The following is a 7,778-nucleotide window of genomic DNA, read 5'->3' on the forward strand; positions in this document are numbered from 1 at the left end:
GGATGCTTACAAAGTGAGAGAGCTAGTGGGGTATTTAGGTAACAAACTAAGCCTGTCTATGAACCTGTATCAATCGGCACCGCATTAAGCGCCGATTGTCAAATACAATTGAGGGCCAATTTTTATTTGAATAGCAAGCAAATGTTATATTTTCTTGTAAGGGTAATGAGGGGAAACCCCTTTCACGAAATCAGTTCGTCACTCTTTACCTTTGTTCGAGTATAATTTGAGAGTGCCATAAGTCTATTAGTTTGGTTCTCAGCCCCTGGAACCCAATTTATCTGGACGAAGCTCAGCTATTTGGATTGAGAATAGATATATTTGCGTTAGAATTTCATTAACGCCAAAATCAGACAGCATAATCAAGTTGACAAGGTGCCATTATATTCCACAAGAGAGTACACTTATCTTGTATTTGAACAATACATTCCACTCGAATAAAGAAAGAATCTTTTTTAATACCCTTTGTGCCAGATGAAATTTGTTGATTTCGAAATAAAAAGCTTTAAAGCATTTCTAAAGTGAAATGCCAAAATGATGGGAGATGGAAATAGCTGGTTGGCGTGAAGAAATACGAAGGATACAAAAATGGAGATCTAAGTAATACCAAGGGCCATTTCAGTGATTTATAAAGTATATTAATGAACGTAGTTATTCAGAAATTGGTTCCCTTGATTCCATGAAGAACTTTAGCTCTCTGAAATTTATCGGCTCTTCTGAAACAATTTCGAGGAATGTAAATCCCGTTGTTTATTCAATTTACTTCCGCAAGATCAGTTACTATTTGTTTGACTTGAAAATGCCCATTGTATTACAAAGGTGTAACTAATAGCAATTTGCCTTACTTGCCTTCAGAACCGTAAGTTTCTCCTAGATGAACGACAAACAAAAAGATACACAGCGAAAACTTCTGGATATCCATGTCTATGTCTCAAAATATGCTACTGTCGAATGAAGATTATGGTTTGTTGTTATCACGAGATTTCTATCTCATGTCCTTTATTATGACGGAAGGAAAAAACCCACTTCCACTTTTACTTTCACTTTCACCTCTACATCAGAGACGTGACTGCTGGCAATATCAGCAAGGTGAAGATAAAACAAAGGGTTGAACCCAAGAGTACTTTTATTTCCACGTGGAATGGCCCACTACAGGTTGACTGCGTAATAGAGAAAAAATGGGGGATTTATAAACAACGACGAGGAAAAAACTCAATTATATGCCATAATTTACCACTTAATGTCCCAAAACTAGCTGAAAATTTCTACTAACTTCGAGTTCGGGAGATAAACTAGGATTAAATTTTGCATCAAAGATTATTCTTAGAACTATTTCAGTGGTTCTGTTAGAAATGATCGTTCAAAATATACAAGTGGAGGATAACACAAGCAGGCCGTTGGGACTCAGTAAAGGGTGATCGATCACGTCTGCTTAATAGAGATAAACGCTAAATATAGGTCATGTGAGGTTTCGGTATTTTGAAAACTGACCGCTAAAAACAGGGTGACCTTTAGGAGAAGGACCGCGAAAAAGTTGGTAGTAAATTGATTGCTGTCATTAGTGATAGGGTTTTAAAATAGTCAGAGGCAGCTGTGAACTGTGCGAGAAAAATGTTCGTTCAAAAAGACTTGACCTCGTCAATATAGTTTTCCTTTGTTTGCGTAACGAACCATTTCTCAAGTATTACCGCTTCATTGTAATGTAAAAACTCCGATATTCAGAAAATTAAGTGTGTTAGATTTTTTAATAAAATGCCCACCTTCAAATTCGGGCTTAACTTCCTCCAGTAGGTTTATAGTTACTTCGCCAACAAAACTATCACGTTGTCGAAAAAAGTTGACTTTACACTTTTTATTCTACCTTGTGCCATAGGTCGGTAACTTTGCCATCGCAAACCGATTTTCCTATCACGCTGAAAATTATGTCAAAAGACGTCTTTATTTTTCTATTGGTTAAGGTTTGGAAAATATCTTATCAAACGTGTTGAGTTGTCAGTTCCCAGTTTTTTTCATGATGCAGGGTATCTGCTTGTTGGAACAAAACACGGGTTGAATTGTCCATTTTGAACAGGAGTGAGGCTAAGGTTGACCTTGTTATGATACCAACCTTGCTGCTTTTCAAATGCAAATTACTTTGTTATCATGTACGGAAAAAATGAGGGAAACCCCCTGTCACGAAATCAGTTCATCACAATCGTATTTATCTTCTGCAAAAAGCCCAGCCAAGTTGACAAGGTGCAATTATATTCCACAAGAGAGTACAAATTATCTTGTATTTGAACAATGCCATACACTCGAATAAATAAAGAATCTTTTAATACCCTTTGTGCCAGATGAAATTTGCTGATTTCGAAATAAAAGGCTTTAAAGCATTTCTATAGTGAAATGCCAAAATAATGGGAGATGGAAATAGCTGGTTGGCGTAAATACGACGGATACAAAATGGAGATCTTAGTATTACTGAGGGCCATTTCAGTGATTTCCCAAGTATGTTGATGAACGTAGTTATTCAGAAATTGGTTTCCTTGAGTCCATGTAGAACTTAAGCTCTCTGAAATGTATCGGTTCTTCTGAAACAATTTCGAGGAATGCAAATCTCGTTGTTTATTTAGTAAACTTCCGGCACGACATGATTGTTTGATCGCAAGGTTTGTTTGACTTGAAAATACACACTTGAGATATATTTTTTTACAACCGCACACTTATGAATTATTTAAAAGACTACAAAGGTGTAACTTAAAGCAATCTGCCTTACTTACCTTCAGAGCCGTAAGTTTCTTCTACATAAGCGACAAACAAAAGTATGAACAGCGAAAACTTCTGGATATCCATGTCTACGTTTTAAAAATATGTTACTAACGAATGTAAGTAACTTGACATCTTACTTCTGTGAGTAATATCAGCAGTGTCAAGATAGAACAAAGGGGTGAACCCCAAAGAGTACTTTCATTTTTACGGGGAATGGCCCACTACAGGCTGACCACTTAAAACAGGAAAAATAGGGGTATTATAAACAACGATTTAAAAAAAAACACAATTGTATGCCGTAATTTATCACCAATGTCCCAAAACTAGCTGAAAAATTCTAGTAACTTCGATTTCGGGAGATAAACATGGATTAATTTTGCATCAAAGATTATTCTTAGAACTATTTCAGTGGTTCTGCCTTGATTGATCATTCGGTACAAGTGGAGGATAATGCAAGCAGGCCGTAATAGAGATAAACTCTAAATATAGGCCGTCTAGAAATTTCGGTATTTTGAAAACCGACCGCTAAAAACAGGGCGACCACATGATACAGGTTTAATTTGTTCCCTACATACCCCTAACTCCTGGAAATCGATTTTTGTTCACTAACGAAGTGGCAGAGTACTCTAAATTTCACGCACAGGCGTGATTTAGGAGGAGGAGCCCGAAAAAGTCGGCAGTAAATTGACTGCTGTCATAAGTGATAGGGTTTTAAAATAGCCAGAGGCAGCTGTGAACTGTGCGAGGAAAAAGTTCGTTTAAAGAGACCTGACCTCGTCAATATAGTTTGCATTTGTTTGTGTAATGAACCATTCCTTTAGTATTTCCGCTGCATTGTAATGTAAAAACTCCGATATTCAGAAGGTTAAGTGTGTTACGTTTTTTTTAATGAAATTTCCACCTTTAAATAAGGGCTTTACTGCCTTCAGTAGTTTCATGGTTAATTCGCCAACATAGAAAAAAAAACAAAGTTGACTTTACACTTTTTATTTTACCTTGTGCCATTGGTCAATAACTTTGCCATCGTAAACCGACTTTCCTATCACGCTGAAAATGATGTCAAAAGACGTCGTTATTTTTCTACCGGTTGGGTTTTTAAGATATCTTATTAAACTTGTTAAGAGTTGTCAGTTCCCAGTTCCTTCTTGATGCAGGGTATCTGCTTTCTGGAACAAGGATACGGGTTCATTTGTCCATTTTGAACATGAGTGAGGCTAAGGTTGACCTTGTTATAATACAAACCTTGCTGCTTTGTCAAATGCAAATTACTTTGTTATCATGCTAACTAGATACTGATCTCTATCACAACGTTAACAAGGTCACCTTCAACCTCACTCCAAATCAAAGGCTTGGTAACTAAGTACACAACTGTAAAATTGCCTATTCAAAGGGAAATAGATTGTCTAGAAATCATGAGTGACTGCGAATGTTGTGGAAATGCATAATAAAGTACCGTATTGATAAAGTAAATAACAAATTATCAGGTCATTCAATTCAGCATCCCGCTGCATGACCCTCCACGATTAAGTTTTATGGCGAAAAGTGGGTCATTTCGCTCTGATGCTGGATCATCTCCAATACATAATTTGCGTACTTATATTTATGTTATACAGATACGGCACGTCTCGATGAATCAATTTCTCCCTTTAATAATGTTTGGTTAAGTGGCGTGAAATACACGTTTTTTAATAAATTTTGGTGGTTTATCAGTAACATAAACCGCTCATACTGAGTTAGAGCATTGTCACTGTTCTCGAAATAAACCGTTTTTCGTTGCAGTAAACACCGCCGGTACATGAGAAGTCCTTTAGGAAAGAACCATTTAGCAAATTTATTTCCAAGGCCGTCAAAAATGCTGGAATACGTGGCAGAGTCATTAACCACTCTGTACGGATTTCGTCCATCTAACGTCTCCTTTCAATGCAGGATGCAGATACCTCAGAAAATTTTGTTGGTTTATAACATAAGTACTAACTGTAAGTACTAACCTGGTTTTCTGCTCGATTTATGGCCCCTGTGCGCTTTGTCTTTAGGCTATTAATCCGAAAAAAACTCGGTCCGTAACATGCAGTGCGGCCCTCGAACTCGGTTAGTAAGAGGTATCTCGTGCTCTCCAAACTTCCCACGTACATCCATACATTAGAGTGGTTTAGCAAGAGGACGGGAACGTCATTTCAGAACGGGAAAGCACGCGGATAATCTGGACACGACTCTATTTCGACTTCCGGTGTTAGCGTTGCCGTTCTCCCCATCAAGTTCAGGACGTCATTTCGCTGATTTTCCCGTCATGATCAAAACGCCTAGGATTTGCGTTCATTGTGCACTCATAAACGAAATGATGCTGTTTGGAATGATTTCAGAACTCATTTCCAAGATAACTAGGTTCCTTTCTTTGTTTTATTCGGTGAATTTGTGAAAGTTTACCGCTACGTTTATTCTGGATTCCCGAAAGGAAACACTTTCGTCAGCAAGCGATCTAAGATTTTAGGGCTCAGTTACCTTTTGTAATTGAGCGTGGCTTTAAGCAACGTAAGGATGATACATTTCTTAAACCATGTATGAAAACTCTAAGAACGGGTGCTGTTAATTTTATCGTGAATTAATTCATCAATAAATTAAACTTGCCTCATGTTGAAGTTTATCAAATTGAAACAACACGAAGGTTACCTGCTATATTATTCAGTGTTATTTGTTGTCACTGTCGTTTTAACCGTAATTAAAAAGTGTTCTGCGAATTGAGGTCAGAGATAAAAAAAATTTGAGAATAGCTCGGGTTGGAACTTTTTTGTCTTTAGTTTTGATCAGCGCCGGTGAAAACTTAGACAAGAAAGTCATCTACGAAAGAAAATAACAATCAACTTGATTTCGACACGGCTGTCTAAATCTATTAATTTGATTCAGTCTTGAACGACTTTATGCGTTAAAAAATTAAATTAAACAAAAACAAAATAAAACAGGAACGAAGTTTGATTCCTCAGTCTAACCGTTTCGTTGGTGACTAGTTTGAGTGCATTTCATTCGTTCATGGTGAAAAGGGAACTCATTGTAAACAATTCCATCGTTGGGTCGCTTAATCTCTACATGTTTTCACCATAACTCCTGATAACTCCGTTCAAAATGCATTGCAACTCTAAGAAGGTGATACTTAAGAGAGGTGTACTGTCGTGATTGAGAAGAATATTCAGTAAACAAGGGAAAAAACGGCGACGATTTCAATTCCAAATTATACTTTATAAAATTATGAAGAAAAACGAGTAGTGCTGAAATATAGAAGTACGAAAAGAAATGACAGCGATACAAATCATAGAAAAAAAAATGTTTAGTGGGCTTCAAAATTTGATAGATGAATCTGCAGACTCGAAACTAAACTGGAATGAAATAATTTCAAAGTTTAATCGCCCATGTGGATTCATATCAACAACTCACTTGTAGTAAACTATCCTCGGTTTGTGCTGGTTACACTCTCAAAGAGGATAATTTCGTTGTCCTTCAAGCGGTCTATGAAACCGAAAATTCAAAGCTGATAATGATCCTAAAGAGCCAAGGTTAGGATATTCAAGAACAAATATAACGTGGACGGTTCGTTGAAACGACTGCTAAGTCACTTTTCAACACAACGCGACGGCGTTTTCGACCCAGTTTTTTCTTGGCATTTTTGCTGCGCGCTCCGTTCTGAAAGGACGTTCCCGTCCTCTTGCTAAACCACTCTATTCTCTATATAGCGCGTGTGCTTGCCCTATGTAAGTCCTATTGACCTGCTATGAACAAAATCTTTATTAACGCACGCCCGTGCGTAAATAAGATGACGTGAGCATTTTTGTTGATTGGGAATTTACCAAAACCCGCCAAAACAATCACAATTGCACTCTATCACAGTAAAAGGCTTCTTCGCGCAGATCCTTGTTGTCGCTCTGTTTGTTATAAAAGAATTTTCTCATAACGTCAGAAGAGCGGTGTTCTTCTAGTTTACTGTTATGTTTTGATCTAGATTGGATGCGCCATAGTGTACTGCACCATTACCTAAAAATAACAATGTGGTCATGATCAACTAGAACTGTCATGGTCTCCATTTAGGGCAGCAGAGGTTTCCATATGTCAGACACGTTCACCGAGACTGCAGGCGGAAGATATAATCCTATGATCAACAATCATTGTCAATATGTGTTTTGGCGTTCGACTTCTCAAAATATTCATTTAGTTTGGGTTTCTTCATTCCTTGTTTAGCTTTGTTTACACCAGGAAAGCGTTATCCATCTAAGATGGAAATTTTAAGGAAATGTCTTACTTTGATTTTTTATAAGGAAGAGACTTTTATTATTCTATTTTGTGATCAGCATTTGTCATGTTCTGCTTGCATTTAAATACTACCCTGAATCAGGTGTAGTCTCCAGAATCACGTTTGAATCTAAACTATGATGGAACTTGTAAAATAACCATCGCAGGCCATCTTAGATTAAAAATTTGAAATACGTCTTCGAGTCAGTGAAAATAACGAAATTTTTACATTTGGGATTTATTTGGCAAGGAAATTGGGGATTTAAGATCCAGGACTGTAAATATTATAAATGAATGAGGAGACAAGATATGGGAGTTTCGTCAGTTGGATTCGAAAAGACAGATCGGAAAAGCTAGAAAAGACACCCACTGTAATCCGCTGTAACAATAAATTAACCATGTAAACATATTTTCCAAAATTCTGATCACAAGAAAGTCTTAACGAAAACCGTGTTCTCACGCAATACATACGAAATAAAAAATGATAACAAATTGAACATTTCTCAGTTATCTTGACAACTGATAAGTCTTTAAAAAATATCCACAGTGATAGCGTAGGCATTCTGCACGCAAAAAAAGTAGCATATAAAAAGTAGACATATTTTCAGTAATTTTTATTAAAAAATAAAAAAAGAGTACGGTATGCAACCACGCAGTCAAAACAAAATAGGAAAAAAGATTAAAAATGAAACAATTTGGATTGACGTAATTCGAAATTGAAACTGTGAAAATTTGAAAGAAACATGTCATCAAGG

This window comes from Pocillopora verrucosa, chromosome 6, assembly GCF_036669915.1.
Source record: "Pocillopora verrucosa isolate sample1 chromosome 6, ASM3666991v2, whole genome shotgun sequence".
In the NCBI taxonomy this organism is placed as follows: Eukaryota; Metazoa; Cnidaria; class Anthozoa; order Scleractinia; family Pocilloporidae; genus Pocillopora; species Pocillopora verrucosa.